At 39.4% G+C, this 22,090-nt stretch overlaps 7 non-coding genes across 7 annotated transcripts; all 7 read right to left on the bottom strand.

The window, feature by feature from the left end:
• Positions 1–105: 105 nt before the first annotated feature.
• TRNAE-UUC (transfer RNA glutamic acid (anticodon UUC)) lies at positions 106–177 on the bottom strand. The gene has a single exon. It is a non-coding gene; the product is annotated as a tRNA-Glu (tRNA).
• A 3,709-nt stretch (positions 178–3,886) lies between these two features.
• On the bottom strand, positions 3,887–3,958 carry TRNAE-UUC (transfer RNA glutamic acid (anticodon UUC)). The gene has a single exon. It is a non-coding gene; the product is annotated as a tRNA-Glu (tRNA).
• Positions 3,959–8,927: 4,969 nt separating this feature from the next.
• On the bottom strand, positions 8,928–8,999 carry TRNAE-UUC (transfer RNA glutamic acid (anticodon UUC)). The gene has a single exon. It is a non-coding gene; the product is annotated as a tRNA-Glu (tRNA).
• A 1,189-nt stretch (positions 9,000–10,188) lies between these two features.
• Positions 10,189–10,260, bottom strand: TRNAE-UUC (transfer RNA glutamic acid (anticodon UUC)). Its single transcript has one exon. It is a non-coding gene; the product is annotated as a tRNA-Glu (tRNA).
• A 2,451-nt stretch (positions 10,261–12,711) lies between these two features.
• On the bottom strand, positions 12,712–12,783 carry TRNAE-UUC (transfer RNA glutamic acid (anticodon UUC)). Its single transcript has one exon. It is a non-coding gene; the product is annotated as a tRNA-Glu (tRNA).
• Positions 12,784–17,744: 4,961 nt separating this feature from the next.
• On the bottom strand, positions 17,745–17,816 carry TRNAE-UUC (transfer RNA glutamic acid (anticodon UUC)). The gene has a single exon. It is a non-coding gene; the product is annotated as a tRNA-Glu (tRNA).
• A 1,189-nt stretch (positions 17,817–19,005) lies between these two features.
• Positions 19,006–19,077, bottom strand: TRNAE-UUC (transfer RNA glutamic acid (anticodon UUC)). Its single transcript has one exon. It is a non-coding gene; the product is annotated as a tRNA-Glu (tRNA).
• Positions 19,078–22,090: the final 3,013 nt, after the last annotated feature.

The following is a 22,090-nucleotide window of genomic DNA, read 5'->3' as shown; positions in this document are numbered from 1 at the left end:
GACTAGGAGCAATCTTCAATCCAGTGCGGATAGAATAGTAAACCGGAGACATTAACTTATATGGGTGAGATTAAAATGTGACTAAAGAAGAAAAGCTAAGGACAATTCCCATACCGGGAGTCGAACCCGGGCCGCCTGGGTGAAAACCAGGAATCCTAACCGCTAGACCATATGGGAAGCTCTGTCACCTTTTCTCTAGAGTGGGTAACACAAGACAACCAAAAGTTCTTGGCATTTTGAAAGGTTTCCTAAAATGATTTGTTTTCACCTCTATGTCTGAAAAAACAGGAATCCTAAATGCCAGACCAAGTGAAAAGCTTAACTTATTTGGACACGGATCGGTTGACATAAGGAGAAGGTTGCCTGAAGATTATGCAAGAAAAGGAAGCTCTTGCAAAAAGGCATTATCCTCTTTGGAGCGGGGTTAAACATTGAGCTATGTTTGGGAGCTCACAAACTCCACACTTCGCAAGATTCTTCATACATCTTCTGGAATAAATATATCACAGCACTGCATTGATAGGCTGCTTTAGGTCAAGAAAAGAAAGCCACCAAGCATGATGTTCTACCACCTGAGTGAAAAATCAAGAAGAACCTTAAGCAATACGCCAAATGCAAACCCTTGCCATGCCTGGTTAAATGGTAAATCGTTTAGCTTCTCTGGAGAATCTTTTGATTGACTGATTTTCCCATATAATGAAATGCTGGCATTTTTGGAGACCTTTTGGCACCGTTGCCGTCATGTTCCTTGTGTCCAAAAGATACTTGGGAGTAAAATCTATCACCGAAAAGAAAGGTTTTGGCAACCTTGTGGAAGCTAAAAGCACCCGTTCTAAAGTGCTCTTGGAGGAAGTAAGTTTTTGCAAAGGTGGCGTGGCCTTCTTTGATATCAGCAATATGCCTTAAAAGGGTTTAAACGAGTAAAACTATTAGAGCGTCAGTGTCTTGATGTTAATGCAAGGTGCATTGAATCTAATTTTTTGACATGTTTGCAAGACATGACTTCATTGGAAGGTCCTGGATTGGTAAAAAACTAATCTATCTGCATATAATCCTCAAGGGACGCTTTCTTGTGCTTTAGGCAGAAGCGACAATTTCCATTTCAAGCAAAAGTCATTTTTCCCTGCCAAATAATAACATTTTGTTTATTGAATGTTGATGTGTTCTTTAGAAAAGTCCTGTTCTGTGCACATAAAATGTTACGTGTAGTAAATTTTCTCATCCAGGATGTATTGGAATACGATGTTTATTTCTATAATCTGACTAGGAGCAATCTTCAATCCAGTGCGGATAGAATAGTAAACCGGAGACATTAACTTATATGGATGAGATTAAAATGTGACTAAAGAAGAAAAGCTAAGGACAATTCCCATACCGGGAGTCGAACCCGGGCCGCTGGGTGAAAACCAGGAATCCTAACCGCTAGACCATATGGGAAGCTCTGTCCCCTTTTCTCTAGAGTGGGTAACACAAGACAACCAAAAGTTCTTGGCATTTTGAAAGGTTTCCTAAAATGATTTGTTTTCACCTCTATGTCTGAAAAAACAGGAATCCTAAATGCCAGACCAAGTGAAAAGCTTAACTTATTTTGACACGGATCGGTTGACATAAGGAGAAGGTTGCCTGAAGATTATGCAAGAAAAGGAAGCTCTTGCAAAAAGGCATTATCCTCTTTGGAGCGGGGTTAAACATTGAGCTATGTTTGGGAGCTCACAAACTCCACACTTCGCAAGATTCTTCATACATCTTCTGGAATAAATATATCTCAGCACTGCATTGATAGGCTGCTTTAGGTCAAGAAAAGAAAGCCACCAAGCATGATGTTCTACCACCTGAGTGAAAAATCAAGAAGAACCTTAAGCAATACGCCAAATGCAAACCCTTGCCATGCCTGGTTAAATGGTAAATCGTTTAGCTTCTCTGGAGAATCTTTTGATTGACTGATTTTCCCATATAATGAAATGCTGGCATTTTTGGAGACCTTTTGGCACCTTTGCCGTCATGTTCCTTGTGTCCAAAAGATACTTGGGAGTAAAATCTATCACCGAAAAGAAAGGTTTTGGCAACCTTGTGGAAGCTAAAAGCACCCGTTCTAAAGTGCTCTTGGAGGAAGTAAGTTTTTGCAAAGGTGGCGTGGCCTTCTTTGATATCAGCAATATGCCTTAAAAGGGTTTAAACGAGTAAAACTATTAGAGCGTCAGTGTCTTGATGTTAATGCAAGGTGCACTGAATCTAATTTTTTGACATGTTTGCAAGACATGACTTCATTGGAAGGTCCTGGATTGGTAAAAAACTAATCTATCTGCATATAATCCTCAAGGGACGCTTTCTTGTGCTTTAGGCAGAAGCGACAATTTCCATTTCAAGCAAAAGTCATTTTTTCCCTGCCAAATAATAAAAAATTTTCATTGAATGTTGATGTGTTCTTTAGAAAAGTCCTGTTCTGTGCACATAAAATGTTACGTGTAGTAAATTCTCTCATCCAGGATGTATTGGAATACGATGTTTATTTCTATAATCTGACTAGGAGCAATCTTCAATCCAGTGCGGATAGAATAGTAAACCGGAGACATTAACTTATATGGGTGAGATTAAAATGTGACTAAAGAAGAAAAGCTAAGGACAATTCCCATACCGGAAGTCGAACCCGGGCCGCCTGGGTGAAAACCAGGAATCCTAACCGCTAGACCATATGGGAAGCTCTGTCACCTTTTCTCTAGAGTGGGTAACACAAGACAACCAAAAGTTCTTGGCATTTTGAAAGGTTTCCTAAAATGATTTGTTTTCACCTCTATGTCTGAAAAAACAGAAATCCTAAATGCCAGACCAAGTGAAAAGCTTAACTTATTTGGACACGGATCGGTTGACATAAGGAGAAGGTTGCCTGAAGATTATGCAAGAAAAGGAAGCTCTTGCAAAAAGGCATTATCCTCTTTGGAGCGGGGTTAAACATTGAGCTATGTTTGGGAGCTCACAAACTCCACACTTCGCAAGATTCTTCATACATCTTCTGGAATAAATATATCACAGCACTGCATTGATAGGCTGCTTTAGGTCAAGAAAAGAAAGCCACCAAGCATGATGTTCTACCACCTGAGTGAAAAATCAAGAAGAACCTTAAGCAATACGCCAAATGCAAGCCCTTGCCATGCCTGGTTAAATGGTAAATCGTTTAGCTTCTCTGGAGAATCTTTTGATTGACTGATTTTCCCATATAATGAAATGCTGGCATTTTTGGAGACCTTTTGGCACCTTTGCCGTCATGTTCTTTGTGTCCAAAAGATACTTGGGAGTAAAATCTGTCACCAAAAAGAAAGGTTTTGGCAACCTTGCGGAAGCTAAAAGTACCCGTTCTAAAGTGCTCTTGGAGGAAGTAAGTTTTTGCAAAGGTGGCGTGGCCTTCTTTGATATCAGCAATATGCCTTAAAAGGGTTTAAACGAGTAAAACTATTAGAGCGTCAGTGTCTTGATGTTAATGCAAGGTGCATTGAATCTAATTTTTTGACATGTTTGCAAGACATGACTTCATTGGAAGGTCCTGGATTGGTAAAAACTAATCTATCTGCATATAATCCTCAAGGGACGCTTTCTTGTGCTTTAGGCAGAAGCGACAATTTCCATTTCAAGCAAAAGTCATTTTTCCCTGCCAAATAATAACATTTTGTTTATTGAATGTTGATGTGTTCTTTAGAAAAGTCCTGTTCTGTGCACATAAAATGTTACGTGTAGTAAATTCTCTCATCCAGGATGTATTGGAATACGATGTTTATTTCTATAATCTGACTAGGAGCAATCTTCAATCCAGTGCGGATAGAATAGTAAACCGGAGACATTAACTTATATGGGTGAGATTAAAATGTGACTAAAGAAGAAAAGCTAAGGACAATTCCCATACCGGGAGTCGAACCCGGGCCGCCTGGGTGAAAACCAGGAATCCTAACCGCTAGACCATATGGGAAGCTCTGTCACCTTTTCTCTAGAGTGGGTAACACAAGACAACCAAAAGTTCTTGGCATTTTGAAAGGTTTCCTAAAATGATTTGTTTTCACCTCTATGTCTGAAAAAACAGGAATCCTAAATGCCAGACCAAGTGAAAAGCTTAACTTATTTTGACACGGATCGGTTGACATAAGGAGAAGGTTGCCTGAAGATTATGCAAGAAAAGGAAGCTCTTGCAAAAAGGCATTATCCTCTTTGGAGCGGGGTTAAACATTGAGCTATGTTTGGGAGCTCACAAACTCCACACTTCGCAAGATTCTTCATACATCTTCTGGAATAAATATATCTCAGCACTGCATTGATAGGCTGCTTTAGGTCAAGAAAAGAAAGCCACCAAGCATGATGTTCTACCACCTGAGTGAAAAATCAAGAAGAACCTTAAGCAATACGCCAAATGCAAACCCTTGCCATGCCTGGTTAAATGGTAAATCGTTTAGCTTCTCTGGAGAATCTTTTGATTGACTGATTTTCCCATATAATGAAATGCTGGCATTTTTGGAGACCTTTTGGCACCTTTGCCGTCATGTTCCTTGTGTCCAAAAGATACTTGGGAGTAAAATCTATCACCGAAAAGAAAGGTTTTGGCAACCTTGTGGAAGCTAAAAGCACCCGTTCTAAAGTGCTCTTGGAGGAAGTAAGTTTTTGCAAAGGTGGCGTGGCCTTCTTTGATATCAGCAATATGCCTTAAAAGGGTTTAAACGAGTAAAACTATTAGAGCGTCAGTGTCTTGATGTTAATGCAAGGTGCACTGAATCTAATTTTTTGACATGTTTGCAAGACATGACTTCATTGGAAGGTCCTGGATTGGTAAAAAACTAATCTATCTGCATATAATCCTCAAGGGACGCTTTCTTGTGCTTTAGGCAGAAGCGACAATTTCCATTTCAAGCAAAAGTCATTTTTTCCCTGCCAAATAATAAAAAATTTTCATTGAATGTTGATGTGTTCTTTAGAAAAGTCCTGTTCTGTGCACATAAAATGTTACGTGTAGTAAATTCTCTCATCCAGGATGTATTGGAATACGATGTTTATTTCTATAATCTGACTAGGAGCAATCTTCAATCCAGTGCGGATAGAATAGTAAACCGGAGACATTAACTTATATGGGTGAGATTAAAATGTGACTAAAGAAGAAAAGCTAAGGACAATTCCCATACCGGAAGTCGAACCCGGGCCGCCTGGGTGAAAACCAGGAATCCTAACCGCTAGACCATATGGGAAGCTCTGTCACCTTTTCTCTAGAGTGGGTAACACAAGACAACCAAAAGTTCTTGGCATTTTGAAAGGTTTCCTAAAATGATTTGTTTTCACCTCTATGTCTGAAAAAACAGAAATCCTAAATGCCAGACCAAGTGAAAAGCTTAACTTATTTGGACACGGATCGGTTGACATAAGGAGAAGGTTGCCTGAAGATTATGCAAGAAAAGGAAGCTCTTGCAAAAAGGCATTATCCTCTTTGGAGCGGGGTTAAACATTGAGCTATGTTTGGGAGCTCACAAACTCCACACTTCGCAAGATTCTTCATACATCTTCTGGAATAAATATATCACAGCACTGCATTGATAGGCTGCTTTAGGTCAAGAAAAGAAAGCCACCAAGCATGATGTTCTACCACCTGAGTGAAAAATCAAGAAGAACCTTAAGCAATACGCCAAATGCAAGCCCTTGCCATGCCTGGTTAAATGGTAAATCGTTTAGCTTCTCTGGAGAATCTTTTGATTGACTGATTTTCCCATATAATGAAATGCTGGCATTTTTGGAGACCTTTTGGCACCTTTGCCGTCATGTTCTTTGTGTCCAAAAGATACTTGGGAGTAAAATCTGTCACCAAAAAGAAAGGTTTTGGCAACCTTGCGGAAGCTAAAAGTACCCGTTCTAAAGTGCTCTTGGAGGAAGTAAGTTTTTGCAAAGGTGGCGTGGCCTTCTTTGATATCAGCAATATGCCTTAAAAGGGTTTAAACGAGTAAAACTATTAGAGCGTCAGTGTCTTGATGTTAATGCAAGGTGCATTGAATCTAATTTTTTGACATGTTTGCAAGACATGACTTCATTGGAAGGTCCTGGATTGGTAAAAACTAATCTATCTGCATATAATCCTCAAGGGACGCTTTCTTGTGCTTTAGGCAGAAGCGACAATTTCCATTTCAAGCAAAAGTCATTTTTCCCTGCCAAATAATAACATTTTGTTTATTGAATGTTGATGTGTTCTTTAGAAAAGTCCTGTTCTGTGCACATAAAATGTTACGTGTAGTAAATTCTCTCATCCAGGATGTATTGGAATACGATGTTTATTTCTATAATCTGACTAGGAGCAATCTTCAATCCAGTGCGGATAGAATAGTAAACCGGAGACATTAACTTATATGGGTGAGATTAAAATGTGACTAAAGAAGAAAAGCTAAGGACAATTCCCATACCGGGAGTCGAACCCGGGCCGCTGGGTGAAAACCAGGAATCCTAACCGCTAGACCATATGGGAAGCTCTGTCACCTTTTCTCTAGAGTGGGTAACACAAGACAACCAAAAGTTCTTGGCATTTTGAAAGGTTTCCTAAAATGATTTGTTTTCACCTCTATGTCTGAAAAAACAGGAATCCTAAATGCCAGACCAAGTGAAAAGCTTAACTTATTTTGACACGGATCGGTTGACATAAGGAGAAGGTTGCCTGAAGATTATGCAAGAAAAGGAAGCTCTTGCAAAAAGGCATTATCCTCTTTGGAGCGGGGTTAAACATTGAGCTATGTTTGGGAGCTCACAAACTCCACACTTCGCAAGTTTCTTCATACATCTTCTGGAATAAATATATCACAGCACTGCATTGATAGGCTGCTTTAGGTCAAGAAAAGAAAGCCACCAAGCATGATGTTCTACCACCTGAGTGAAAAATCAAGAAGAACCTTAAGCAATACGCCAAATGCAAACCCTTGCCATGCCTGGTTAAATGGTAAATCGTTTAGCTTCTCTGGAGAATCTTTTGATTGACTGATTTTCCCATATAATGAAATGCTGGCATTTTTGGAGACCTTTTGGCACCTTTGCCGTCATGTTCCTTGTGTCCAAAAGATACTTGGGAGTAAAATCTATCACCGAAAAGAAAGGTTTTGGCAACCTTGTGGAAGCTAAAAGCACCCGTTCTAAAGTGCTCTTGGAGGAAGTAAGTTTTTGCAAAGGTGGCGTGGCCTTCTTTGATATCAGCAATATGCCTTAAAAGGGTTTAAACGAGTAAAACTATTAGAGCGTCAGTGTCTTGATGTTAATGCAAGGTGCATTGAATCTAATTTTTTGACATGTTTGCAAGACATGACTTCATTGGAAGGTCCTGGATTGGTAAAAAACTAATCTATCTGCATATAATCCTCAAGGGACGCTTTCTTGTGCTTTAGGCAGAAGCGACAATTTCCATTTCAAGCAAAAGTCATTTTTCCCTGCCAAATAATAACATTTTGTTTATTGAATGTTGATGTGTTCTTTAGAAAAGTCCTGTTCTGTGCACATAAAATGTTACGTGTAGTAAATTTTCTCATCCAGGATGTATTGGAATACGATGTTTATTTCTATAATCTGACTAGGAGCAATCTTCAATCCAGTGCGGATAGAATAGTAAACCGGAGACATTAACTTATATGGGTGAGATTAAAATGTGACTAAAGAAGAAAAGCTAAGGACAATTCCCATACCGGGAGTCAAACCCGGGCCGCTGGGTGAAAACCAGGAATCCTAACCGCTAGACCATATGGGAAGCTCTGTCCCCTTTTCTCTAGAGTGGGTAACACAAGACAACCAAAAGTTCTTGGCATTTTGAAAGGTTTCCTAAAATGATTTGTTTTCACCTCTATGTCTGAAAAAACAGGAATCCTAAATGCCAGACCAAGTGAAAAGCTTAACTTATTTTGACACGGATCGGTTGACATAAGGAGAAGGTTGCCTGAAGATTATGCAAGAAAAGGAAGCTCTTGCAAAAAGGCATTATCCTCTTTGGAGCGGGGTTAAACATTGAGCTATGTTTGGGAGCTCACAAACTCCACACTTCGCAAGATTCTTCATACATCTTCTGGAATAAATATATCTCAGCACTGCATTGATAGGCTGCTTTAGGTCAAGAAAAGAAAGCCACCAAGCATGATGTTCTACCACCTGAGTGAAAAATCAAGAAGAACCTTAAGCAATACGCCAAATGCAAACCCTTGCCATGCCTGGTTAAATGGTAAATCGTTTAGCTTCTCTGGAGAATCTTTTGATTGACTGATTTTCCCATATAATGAAATGCTGGCATTTTTGGAGACCTTTTGGCACCTTTGCCGTCATGTTCCTTGTGTCCAAAAGATACTTGGGAGTAAAATCTATCACCGAAAAGAAAGGTTTTGGCAACCTTGTGGAAGCTAAAAGCACCCGTTCTAAAGTGCTCTTGGAGGAAGTAAGTTTTTGCAAAGGTGGCGTGGCCTTCTTTGATATCAGCAATATGCCTTAAAAGGGTTTAAACGAGTAAAACTATTAGAGCGTCAGTGTCTTGATGTTAATGCAAGGTGCACTGAATCTAATTTTTTGACATGTTTGCAAGACATGACTTCATTGGAAGGTCCTGGATTGGTAAAAAACTAATCTATCTGCATATAATCCTCAAGGGACGCTTTCTTGTGCTTTAGGCAGAAGCGACAATTTCCATTTCAAGCAAAAGTCATTTTTTCCCTGCCAAATAATAAAAAATTTTCATTGAATGTTGATGTGTTCTTTAGAAAAGTCCTGTTCTGTGCACATAAAATGTTACGTGTAGTAAATTCTCTCATCCAGGATGTATTGGAATACGATGTTTATTTCTATAATCTGACTAGGAGCAATCTTCAATCCAGTGCGGATAGAATAGTAAACCGGAGACATTAACTTATATGGGTGAGATTAAAATGTGACTAAAGAAGAAAAGCTAAGGACAATTCCCATACCGGGAGTCGAACCCGGGCCGCCTGGGTGAAAACCAGGAATCCTAACCGCTAGACCATATGGGAAGCTCTGTCACCTTTTCTCTAGAGTGGGTAACACAAGACAACCAAAAGTTCTTGGCATTTTGAAAGGTTTCCTAAAATGATTTGTTTTCACCTCTATGTCTGAAAAAACAGGAATCCTAAATGCCAGACCAAGTGAAAAGCTTAACTTATTTGGACACGGATCGGTTGACATAAGGAGAAGGTTGCCTGAAGATTATGCAAGAAAAGGAAGCTCTTGCAAAAAGGCATTATCCTCTTTGGAGCGGGGTTAAACATTGAGCTATGTTTGGGAGCTCACAAACTCCACACTTCGCAAGATTCTTCATACATCTTCTGGAATAAATATATCACAGCACTGCATTGATAGGCTGCTTTAGGTCAAGAAAAGAAAGCCACCAAGCATGATGTTCTACCACCTGAGTGAAAAATCAAGAAGAACCTTAAGCAATACGCCAAATGCAAGCCCTTGCCATGCCTGGTTAAATGGTAAATCGTTTAGCTTCTCTGGAGAATCTTTTGATTGACTGATTTTCCCATATAATGAAATCCTGGCATTTTTGGAGACCTTTTGGCACCTTTGCCGTCATGTTCCTTGTGTCCAAAAGATACTTGGGAGTAAAATCTGTCACCAAAAAGAAAGGTTTTGGCAACCTTGCGGAAGCTAAAAGTACCCGTTCTAAAGTGCTCTTGGAGGAAGTAAGTTTTTGCAAAGGTGGCGTGGCCTTCTTTGATATCAGCAATATGCCTTAAAAGGGTTTAAACGAGTAAAACTATTAGAGCGTCAGTGTCTTGATGTTAATGCAAGGTGCATTGAATCTAATTTTTTGACATGTTTGCAAGACATGACTTCATTGGAAGGTCCTGGATTGGTAAAAAACTAATCTATCTGCATATAATCCTCAAGGGACGCTTTCTTGTGCTTTAGGCAGAAGCGACAATTTCCATTTCAAGCAAAAGTCATTTTTCCCTGCCAAATAATAACATTTTGTTTATTGAATGTTGATGTGTTCTTTAGAAAAGTCCTGTTCTGTGCACATAAAATGTTACGTGTAGTAAATTCTCTCATCCAGGATGTATTGGAATACGATGTTTATTTCTATAATCTGACTAGGAGCAATCTTCAATCCAGTGCGGATAGAATAGTAAACCGGAGACATTAACTTATATGGGTGAGATTAAAATGTGACTAAAGAAGAAAAGCTAAGGACAATTCCCATACCGGGAGTCGAACCCGGGCCGCCTGGGTGAAAACCAGGAATCCTAACCGCTAGACCATATGGGAAGCTCTGTCACCTTTTCTCTAGAGTGGGTAACACAAGACAACCAAAAGTTCTTGGCATTTTGAAAGGTTTCCTAAAATGATTTGTTTTCACCTCTATGTCTGAAAAAACAGGAATCCTAAATGCCAGACCAAGTGAAAAGCTTAACTTATTTTGACACGGATCGGTTGACATAAGGAGAAGGTTGCCTGAAGATTATGCAAGAAAAGGAAGCTCTTGCAAAAAGGCATTATCCTCTTTGGAGCGGGGTTAAACATTGAGCTATGTTTGGGAGCTCACAAACTCCACACTTCGCAAGATTCTTCATACATCTTCTGGAATAAATATATCACAGCACTGCATTGATAGGCTGCTTTAGGTCAAGAAAAGAAAGCCACCAAGCATGATGTTCTACCACCTGAGTGAAAAATCAAGAAGAACCTTAAGCAATACGCCAAATGCAAACCCTTGCCATGCCTGGTTAAATGGTAAATCGTTTAGCTTCTCTGGAGAATCTTTTGATTGACTGATTTTCCCATATAATGAAATGCTGGCATTTTTGGAGACCTTTTGGCACCTTTGCCGTCATGTTCCTTGTGTCCAAAAGATACTTGGGAGTAAAATCTGTCACCGAAAAGAAAGGTTTTGGCAACCTTGTGGAAGCTAAAAGCACCCGTTCTAAAGTGCTCTTGGAGGAAGTAAGTTTTTGCAAAGGTGGCGTGGCCTTCTTTGATATCAGCAATATGCCTTAAAAGGGTTTAAACGAGTAAAACTATTAGAGTGTCAGTGTCTTGATGTTAATGCAAGGTGCATTGAATCTAATTTTTTGACATGTTTGCAAGACATGACCTTATTGGAAGGTCCTGGATTGGTAAAAAACTAATCTATCTGCATATAATCCTCAAGGGACGCTTTCTTGTGCTTTAGGCAGAAGCGACAATTTCCATTTCAAGCAAAAGTCATTTTTTCCCTGCCAAATAATAAAAAAAATTTATTGAATGTTGATGTGTTCTTTAGAAAGTCCTGTTCTGTGCACATAAAATGTTACGTGTAGTAAATTCTCTCATCCAGGATGTATTGGAATACGATGTTTATTTCTATAATCTGACTAGGAGCAATCTTCAATCCAGTGCGGATAGAATAGTAAACCGGAGACATTAACTTATATGGGTGAGATTAAAAGGTGATTAAAGAAGAAAAGCTAAGGACAATTCCCATACCGGGAGTCGAACCCGGGCCGCCTGGGTGAAATCCAGGAATCCTAACCGCTAGACCATATGGGAAGCTCTGTCACCCTTTCTCTAGAGTGGGTAACACAAGACAACCAAAAGTTCTTGGCATTTTGAAAGGTTTCCTAAAATGATTTGTTTTCACCTCTATGTCTGAAAAAACAGGAATCCTAAATGCCAGACCAAGTGAAAAGCTTAACTTATTTTGACACGGATCGGTTGACATAAGGAGAAGGTTGCCTGAAGATTATGTAAGAAAAGGAAGCTCTTGCAAAAAGGCATTATCCTCTTTGGAGCGGGGTTAAACATTGAGCTATGTTTGGGAGCTCACAAACTCCACACTTCGCAAGATTCTTCATACATCTTCTGGAATAAATATATCACAGCACTGCATTGATAGGCTGCTTTAGGTCAAGAAAAGAAAGCCACCAAGCATGATGTTCTACCACCTGAATGAAAAATCAAGAAGAACCTTAAGCAATACGCCAAATGCAAGCCCTTGCCATGCCTGGTTAAATGGTAAATCGTTTAGCTTCTCTGGAGAATCTTTTGATTGACTGATTTTCCCATATAATGAAATGCTGGAATTTTTGGAGACCTTTTGGCACCTTTGCCGTCATGTTCCTTGTGTCCAAAAGATACTTGGGAGTAAAATCTGTCACCGAAAAGTAAAGGTTTTGGCAACCTTGCGGAAGCTAAAAGTACCCGTTCTAAAGTGCTCTTGGAGGAAGTAAGTTTTTGCAAAGGTAGCGTGGCCTTCTTTGATATCAGCAATATGCCTTAAAAGGGTTTAAACGAGTAAAACTATTAGAGCGTCAGTGTCTTGATGTTAATGCAAGGTGCATTGAATCTAATTTTTTGACATGTTTGCAAGACATGACTTCATTGGAAGGTCCTGGATTGGTAAAAAAACTAATCTATCTGCATATAATCCTCAAGGGACGCTTTCTTGTGCTTTAGGCAGAAGCGACAATTTCCATTTCAAGCAAAAGTCATTTTTTCCCTGCCAAATAATAAAAATTTTTTATTGAATGTTGATGTGTTCTTTAGAAAAGTCCTGTTCTGTGCACATAAAATGTTACGTGTAGTAAATTCTCTCATCCAGGATGTATTGGAATACGATGTTTATTTCTATAATCTGACTAGGAGCAATCTTCAATCCAGTGCGGATAGAATAGTAAACCGGAGACATTAACTTATATGGGTGAGATTAAAAGGTGATTAAAGAAGAAAATCTAAGGACAATTCCCATACCGGGAGTCGAACCCGGGCCGCCTGGGTGAAAACCAGGAATCCTAACCGCTAGACCATATGGGAAGCTCTGTCACCTTTTCTCTAGAGTGGGTAACACAAGACAACCAAAAGTTCTTGGCATTTTGAAAGGTTTCCTAAAATGATTTGTTTTCACCTCTATGTCTGAAAAAACAGGAATCCTAAATGCCAGACCAAGTGAAAAGCTTAACTTATTTTGACACGGATCGGTTGACATAAGGAGAAGGTTGCCTGAAGATTATGTAAGAAAAGGAAGCTCTTGCAAAAAGGCATTATCCTCTTTGGAGCGGGGTTAAACATTGAGCTATGTTTGGGAGCTCACAAACTCCACACTTCGCAAGATTCTTCATACATCTTCTGGAATAAATATATCACAGCACTGCATTGATAGGCTGCTTTAGGTCAAGAAAAGAAAGCCACCAAGCATGATGTTCTACCACCTGAGTGAAAAATCAAGAAGAACCTTAAGCAATACGCCAAATGCAAGCCCTTGCCATGCCTGGTTAAATGGTAAATCGTTTAGCTTCTCTGGAGAATCTTTTGATTGACTGATTTTCCCATATAATGAAATGCTGGCATTTTTGGAGACCTTTTGGCACCTTTGCCGTCATGTTCCTTGTGTCCAAAAGATACTTGGGAGTAAAATCTATCACCGAAAAGAAAGGTTTTGGCAACCTTGTGTAAGCTAAAAGCACCCGTTCTAAAGTGCTCTTGGAGGAAGTAAGTTTTTGCAAAGGTGGCGTGGCCTTCTTTGATATCAGCAATATGCCTTAAAAGGGTTTAAACGAGTAAAACTATTAGAGCGTCAGTGTCTTGATGTTAATGCAAGGTGCATTGAATCTAATTTTTTGACATGTTTGCAAGACATGACTTCATTGGAAGGTCCTGGATTGGTAAAAAACTAATCTATCTGCATATAATCCTCAAGGGACGCTTTCTTGTGCTTTAGGCAGAAGCGACAATTTCCATTTCAAGCAAAAGTCATTTTTTCCCTGCCAAATAATAAAAAAATTTCATTGAATGTTGATGTGTTCTTTAGAAAAGTCCTGTTCTGTGCACATAAAATGTTACGTGTAGTAAATTCTCTCATCCAGGATGTATTGGAATACGATGTTTATTTCTATAATCTGACTAGGAGCAATCTTCAATCCAGTGCGGATAGAATAGTAAACCGGAGACATTAACTTATATGGGTGAGAAGAAAAAGAAGAAAAGCTAAGGACAATTCCCATACCGGGAGTCGAACCAGGGCCGCCTGGGTGAAAACCAGGAATCCTAACCGCTAGACCATATGGGAAGCTCTGTCACCTTTTCTCTAGAGTGGGTAACACAAGACAACCAAAAGTTCTTGGCATTTTGAAAGGTTTCCTAAAATGATTTGTTTTCACCTCTATGTCTGAAAAAACAGGAATCCTAAATGCCAGACCAAGTGAAAAGCTTAACTTATTTTGACACGGATCGGTTGACATAAGGAGAAGGTTGCCTGAAGATTATGCAAGAAAAGGAAGCTCTTGCAAAAAGGCATTATCCTCTTTGGAGCGGGGTTAAACATTGAGCTATGTTTGGGAGCTCACAAACTCCACACTTCGCAAGATTCTTCATACATCTTCTGGAATAAATATATCACAGCACTGCATTGATAGGCTGCTTTAGGTCAAGAAAAGAAAGCCACCAAGCATGATGTTCTACCACCTGAGTGAAAAATCAAGAAGAACCTTAAGCAATACGCCAAATGCAAACCCTTGCCATGCCTGGTTAAATGGTAAATCGTTTAGCTTCTCTGGAGAATCTTTTGATTGACTGATTTTCCCATATAATGAAATGCTGGCATTTTTGGAGACCTTTTGGCACCTTTGCCGTCATGTTCCTTGTGTCCAAAAGATACTTGGGAGTAAAATCTGTCACCGAAAAGAAAGGTTTTGGCAACCTTGCGGAAGCTAAAAGTACCCGTTCTAAAGTGCTCTTGGAGGAAGTAAGTTTTTGCAAAGGTGGCGTGGCCTTCTTTGATATCAGCAATATGCCTTAAAAGGGTTTAAACGAGTAAAACTATTAGAGCGTCAGTGTCTTCATGTTAATGCAAGGTGCATTGAATCTAATTTTTTGACATGTTTGCAAGACATGACTTCATTGGAAGGTCCTGGATTGGTAAAAAACTAATCATCTGCATATAATCCTCAAGGGACGCTTTCTTGTGCTTTAGGCAGAAGCGACAATTTCCATTTCAAGCAAAAGTCATTTTTTCCCTGCCAAATAATAAAAAAATTTTATTGAATGTTGATGTGTTCTTTAGAAAAGTCCTGTTCTGTGCACATAAAATGTTACGTGTAGTAAATTCTCTCATCCAGGATGTATTGGAATACGATGTTTATTTCTATAATCTGACTAGGAGCAATCTTCAATCCAGTGCGGATAGAATAGTAAACCGGAGACATTAATTTATATGGGTGAGATTAAAATGTGATTAAAGAAGAAAAGCTAAGGACAATTCCTATACCGGGAGTCGAACCCGGGCCGCCTGGGTGAAAACCAGGAATCCTAACCGCTAGACCATATGGGAAGCTCTGTCACCTTTTCTCTAGAGTGGGTAACACAAGACAACCAAAAGTTCTTGGCATTTTGAAAGGTTTCCTAAAATGATTTGTTTTCACCTCTATGTCTGAAAAAACAGGAATCCTAAATGCCAGACCAAGTGAAAAGCTTAACTTATTTTGACACGGATCGGTTGACATAAGGAGAAGGTTGCCTGAAGATTATGCAAGAAAAGGAAGCTCTTGCAAAAAGGCATTATCCTCTTTGGAGCGGGGTTAAACATTGAGCTATGTTTGGGAGCTCACAAACTCCACACTTCGCAAGATTCTTCATACATCTTCTGGAATAAATATATCACAGCACTGCATTGATAGGCTGCTTTAGGTCAAGAAAAGAAAGCCACCAAGCATGATGTTCTACCACCTGAGTGAAAAATCAAGAAGAACCTTAAGCAATACGCCAAATGCAAACCCTTGCCATGCCTGGTTAAATGGTAAATCGTTTAGCTTCTCTGGAGAATCTTTTGATTGACTGATTTTCCCATATAATGAAATGCTGGCATTTTTGGAGACCTTTTGGCACCTTTGCCGTCATGTTCCTTGTGTCCAAAAGATACTTGGGAGTAAAATCTATCACCGAAAAGAAAGGTTTTGGCAACCTTGTGGAAGCTAAAAGCACCCGTTCTAAAGTGCTCTTGGAGGAAGTCTGTTTTTGCAAAGGTGGCGTGGCCTTCTTTGATATCAGCAATATGCCTTAAAAGGGTTTAAACGAGTAAAACTATTAGAGCGTCAGTGTCTTGATGTTAATGCAAGGTGCATTGAATCTAATTTTTTGACATGTTTGCAAGACATGACTTCATTGGAAGGTCCTGGATTGGTAAAAAACTAATCTATCTGCATATAATCCTCAAGGGACGCTTTCTTGTGCTTTAGGCAGAAGCGACAATTTCCATTTCAAGCAAAAGTCATTTTTCCCTGCCAAATAATAACATTTTGTTTATTGAATGTTGATGTGTTCTTTAGAAAAGTCCTGTTCTGTGCACATAAAATGTTACGTGTAGTAAATTTTCTCATCCAGGATGTATTGGAATACGATGTTTATTTCTATAATCTGACTAGGAGCAATCTTCAATCCAGTGCGGATAGAATAGTAAACCGGAGACATTAACTTATATGGGTGAGATTAAAATGTGACTAAAGAAGAAAAGCTAAGGACAATTCCCATACCGGGAGTCGAACCCGGGCCGCTGGGTGAAAACCAGGAATCCTAACCGCTAGACCATATGGGAAGCTCTGTCCCCTTTTCTCTAGAGTGGGTAACACAAGACAACCAAAAGTTCTTGGCATTTTGAAAGGTTTCCTAAAATGATTTGTTTTCACCTCTATGTCTGAAAAAACAGGAATCCTAAATGCCAGACCAAGTGAAAAGCTTAACTTATTTTGACACGGATCGGTTGACATAAGGAGAAGGTTGCCTGAAGATTATGCAAGAAAAGGAAGCTCTTGCAAAAAAGCATTATCCTCTTTGGAGCGGGGTTAAACATTGAGCTATGTTTGGGAGCTCACAAACTCCACACTTCGCAAGATTCTTCATACATCTTCTGGAATAAATATATCACAGCACTGCATTGATAGGCTGCTTTAGGTCAAGAAAAGAAAGCCACCAAGCATGATGTTCTACCACCTGAGTGAAAAATCAAGAAGAACCTTAAGCAATACGCCAAATGCAAACCCTTGCCATGCCTGGTTAAATGGTAAATCGTTTAGCTTCTCTGGAGAATCTTTTGATTGACTGATTTTCCCATATAATGAAATGCTGGCATTTTTGGAGACCTTTTGGCACCTTTGCCGTCATGTTCCTTGTGTCCAAAAGATACTTGGGAGTAAAATCTATCACCGAAAAGAAAGGTTTTGGCAACCTTGTGGAAGCTAAAAGCACCCGTTCTAAAGTGCTCTTGGAGGAAGTAAGTTTTTGCAAAGGTGGCGTGGCCTTCTTTGATATCAGCAATATGCCTTAAAAGGGTTTAAACGAGTAAAACTATTAGAGCGTCAGTGTCTTGATGTTAATGCAAGGTGCACTGAATCTAATTTTTTGACATGTTTGCAAGACATGACTTCATTGGAAGGTCCTGGATTGGTAAAAAACTAATCTATCTGCATATAATCCTCAAGGGACGCTTTCTTGTGCTTTAGGCAGAAGCGACAATTTCCATTTCAAGCAAAAGTCATTTTTTCCCTGCCAAATAATAAAAAAATTTCATTGAATGTTGATGTGTTCTTTAGAAAAGTCCTGTTCTGTGCACATAAAATGTTACGTGTAGTAAATTCTCTCATCCAGGATGTATTGGAATACGATGTTTATTTCTATAATCTGACTAGGAGCAATCTTCAATCCAGTGCGGATAGAATAGTAAACCGGAGACATTAACTTATATGGGTGAGATTAAAATGTGACTAAAGAAGAAAAGCTAAGGACAATTCCCATACCGGGAGTCGAACCCGGGCCGCCTGGGTGAAAACCAGGAATCCTAACCGCTAGACCATATGGGAAGCTCTGTCACCTTTTCTCTAGAGTGGGTAACACAAGACAACCAAAAGTTCTTGGCATTTTGAAAGGTTTCCTAAAATGATTTGTTTTCACCTCTATGTCTGAAAAAACAGGAATCCTAAATGCCAGACCAAGTGAAAAGCTTAACTTATTTTGACACGGATCGGTTGACATAAGGAGAAGGTTGCCTGAAGATTATGCAAGAAAAGGAAGCTCTTGCAAAAAGGCATTATCCTCTTTGGAGCGGGGTTAAACATTGAGCTATGTTTGGGAGCTCACAAACTCCACACTTCGCAAGATTCTTCATACATCTTCTGGAATAAATATATCACAGCACTGCATTGATAGGCTGCTTTAGGTCAAGAAAAGAAAGCCACCAAGCATGATGTTCTACCACCTGAGTGAAAAATCAAGAAGAACCTTAAGCAATACGCCAAATGCAAACCCTTGCCATGCCTGGTTAAATGGTAAATCGTTTAGCTTCTCTGGAGAATCTTTTGATTGACTGATTTTCCCATATAATGAAATGCTGGCATTTTTGGAGACCTTTTGGCACCTTTGCCGTCATGTTCCTTGTGTCCAAAAGATACTTGGGAGTAAAATCTATCACCGAAAAGAAAGGTTTTGGCAACCTTGTGGAAGCTAAAAGCACCCGTTCTAAAGTGCTCTTGGAGGAAGTAAGTTTTTGCAAAGGTGGCGTGGCCTTCTTTGATATCAGCAATATGCCTTAAAAGGGTTTAAACGAGTAAAACTATTAGAGCGTCAGTGTCTTGATGTTAATGCAAGGTGCACTGAATCTAATTTTTTGACATGTTTGCAAGACATGACTTCATTGGAAGGTCCTGGATTGGTAAAAAACCAATCTATCTGCATATAATCCTCAAGGGACACTTTCTTGTGCTTTAGGCAGAAGCGACAATTTCCATTTCAAGCAAAAGTCATTTTTTCCCTGCCAAATAATAAAAAATTTTCATTGAATGTTGATGTGTTCTTTAGAAAAGTCCTGTTCTGTGCACATAAAATGTTACGTGTAGTAAATTCTCTCATCCAGGATGTATTGGAATACGATGTTTATTTCTATAATCTGACTAGGAACAATCTTCAATCCAGTGCGGATAGAATAGTAAACCGGAGACATTAACTTATATGGGTGAGATTAAAATGTGACTAAAGAAGAAAAGCTAAGGACAATTCCCATACCGGGAGTCGAACCCGGGCCGCCTGGGTGAAAACCAGGAATCCTAACCGCTAGACCATATGGGAAGCTCTGTCCCCTTTTTTCTAGAGTGGGTAACACAAGACAGCCAAAAGTTCTTGGCATTTTGAAAGGTTTCCTAAAATGATTTGTTTTCACCTCTATGTCTGAAAAAACAGGAATCCTAAATGCCAGACCAAGTGAAAAGCTTAACTTATTTTGACACGGATCGGTTGACATAAGGAGAAGGTTGCCTGAAGATTATGCAAGAAAAGAAAGCTCTTGCAAAAAGGCATTATCCTCTTTGGAGCGGGGTTAAACATTGAGCTATGTTTGGGAGCTCACAAACTCCACACTTCGCAAGATTCTTCATACATCTTCTGGAATAAATATATCACAGCACTGCATTGATAGGCTGCTTTAGGTCAAGAAAAGAAAGCCACCAAGCATGATGTTCTACCACCTGAGTGAAAAATCAAGAAGAACCTTAAGCAATACGCCAAATGCAAACCCTTGCCATGCCTGGTTAAATGGTAAATCGTTTAGCTTCTCTGGAGAATCTTTTGATTGACTGATTTTCCCATATAATGAAATGCTGGCATTTTTGGAGACCTTTTGGCACCGTTGCCGTCATGTTCCTTGTGTCCAAAAGATACTTGGGAGTAAAATCTATCACCGAAAAGAAAGGTTTTGGCAACCTTGTGGAAGCTAAAAGCACCCGTTCTAAAGTGCTCTTGGAGGAAGTAAGTTTTTGCAAAGGTGGCGTGGCCTTCTTTGATATCAGCAATATGCCTTAAAAGGGTTTAAACGAGTAAAACTATTAGAGCGTCAGTGTCTTGATGTTAATGCAAGGCGCATTGAATCTAATTTTTTGACATGTTTGCAAGACATGACTTCATTGGAAGGTCCTGGATTGGTAAAAAACTAATCTATCTGCATATAATCCTCAAGGGACGCTTTCTTGTGCTTTAGGCAGAAGCGACAATTTCCATTTCAAGCAAAAGTCATTTTTCCCTGCCAAATAATAACATTTTGTTTATTGAATGTTGATGTGTTCTTTAGAAAAGTCCTGTTCTGTGCACATAAAATGTTACGTGTAGTAAATTTTCTCATCCAGGATGTATTGGAATACGATGTTTATTTCTATAATCTGACTAGGAGCAATCTTCAATCCAGTGCGGATAGAATAGTAAACCGGAGACATTAACTTATATGGGTGAGATTAAAATGTGACTAAAGAAGAAAAGCTAAGGACAATTCCCATACCGGGAGTCGAACCCGGGCCGCTGGGTGAAAACCAGGAATCCTAACCGCTAGACCATATGGGAAGCTCTGTCCCCTTTTCTCTAGAGTGGGTAACACAAGACAACCAAAAGTTCTTGGCATTTTGAAAGGTTTCCTAAAATGATTTGTTTTCACCTCTATGTCTGAAAAAACAGGAATCCTAAATGCCAGACCAAGTGAAAAGCTTAACTTATTTTGACACGGATCGGTTGACATAAGGAGAAGGTTGCCTGAAGATTATGCAAGAAAAGGAAGCTCTTGCAAAAAGGCATTATCCTCTTTGGAGCGGGGTTAAACATTGAGCTATGTTTGGGAGCTCACAAACTCCACACTTCGCAAGATTCTTCATACATCTTCTGGAATAAATATATCTCAGCACTGCATTGATAGGCTGCTTTAGGTCAAGAAAAGAAAGCCACCAAGCATGATGTTCTACCACCTGAGTGAAAAATCAAGAAGAACCTTAAGCAATACGCCAAATGCAAACCCTTGCCATGCCTGGTTAAATGGTAAATCGTTTAGCTTCTCTGGAGAATCTTTTGATTGACTGATTTTCCCATATAATGAAATGCTGGCATTTTTGGAGACCTTTTGGCACCTTTGCCGTCATGTTCCTTGTGTCCAAAAGATACTTGGGAGTAAAATCTATCACCGAAAAGAAAGGTTTTGGCAACCTTGTGGAAGCTAAAAGCACCCGTTCTAAAGTGCTCTTGGAGGAAGTAAGTTTTTGCAAAGGTGGCGTGGCCTTCTTTGATATCAGCAATATGCCTTAAAAGGGTTTAAACGAGTAAAACTATTAGAGCGTCAGTGTCTTGATGTTAATGCAAGGTGCACTGAATCTAATTTTTTGACATGTTTGCAAGACATGACTTCATTGGAAGGTCCTGGATTGGTAAAAAACTAATCTATCTGCATATAATCCTCAAGGGACGCTTTCTTGTGCTTTAGGCAGAAGCGACAATTTCCATTTCAAGCAAAAGTCATTTTTCCCTGCCAAATAATAACATTTTGTTTATTGAATGTTGATGTGTTCTTTAGAAAAGTCCTGTTCTGTGCACATAAAATGTTACGTGTAGTAAATTCTCTCATCCAGGATGTATTGGAATACGATGTTTATTTCTATAATCTGACTAGGAGCAATCTTCAATCCAGTGCGGATAGAATAGTAAACCGGAGACATTAACTTATATGGGTGAGATTAAAATGTGATAAAGAAGAAAAGCAACGGACAATTCCCATACCGGGAGTCGAACCCGGGCCGCCTGGGTGAAAACCAGGACTCCTAACCGCTAGACCATATGGGAAGCTCTGTCACCTTTTCTCTAGAGTGGGTAACACAAGACAACCAAAAGTTCTTGGCATTTTGAAAGGTTTCCTAAAATGATTTGTTTTCACCTCTATGTCTGAAAAAACAGGAATCCTAAATGCCAGACCAAGTGAAAAGCTTAACTTATTTTGACACGGATCGGTTGACATAAGGAGAAGGTTGCCTGAAGATTATGCAAGAAAAGGAAGCTCTTGCAAAAAGGCATTATCCTCTTTGGAGCGGGGTTAAACATTGAGCTATGTTTGGGAGCTCACAAACTCCACACTTCGCAAGATTCTTCATACATCTTCTGGAATAAATATATCACAGCACTGCATTGATAGGCTGCTTTAGGTCAAGAAAAGAAAGCCACCAAGCATGATGTTCTACCACCTGAGTGAAAAATCAAGAAGAACCTTAAGCAATACGCCAAATGCAAACCCTTGCCATGCCTGGTTAAATGGTAAATCGTTTAGCTTCTCTGGAGAATC

This window comes from Pelobates fuscus, chromosome 3 (assembly GCF_036172605.1).
Source record: "Pelobates fuscus isolate aPelFus1 chromosome 3, aPelFus1.pri, whole genome shotgun sequence".
Classification (NCBI taxonomy): domain Eukaryota; kingdom Metazoa; phylum Chordata; class Amphibia; order Anura; family Pelobatidae; genus Pelobates; species Pelobates fuscus.
The sequence above is the reverse complement of the archived record's forward strand: the minus strand, read 5'-3'. Positions and strand labels throughout refer to the sequence as shown.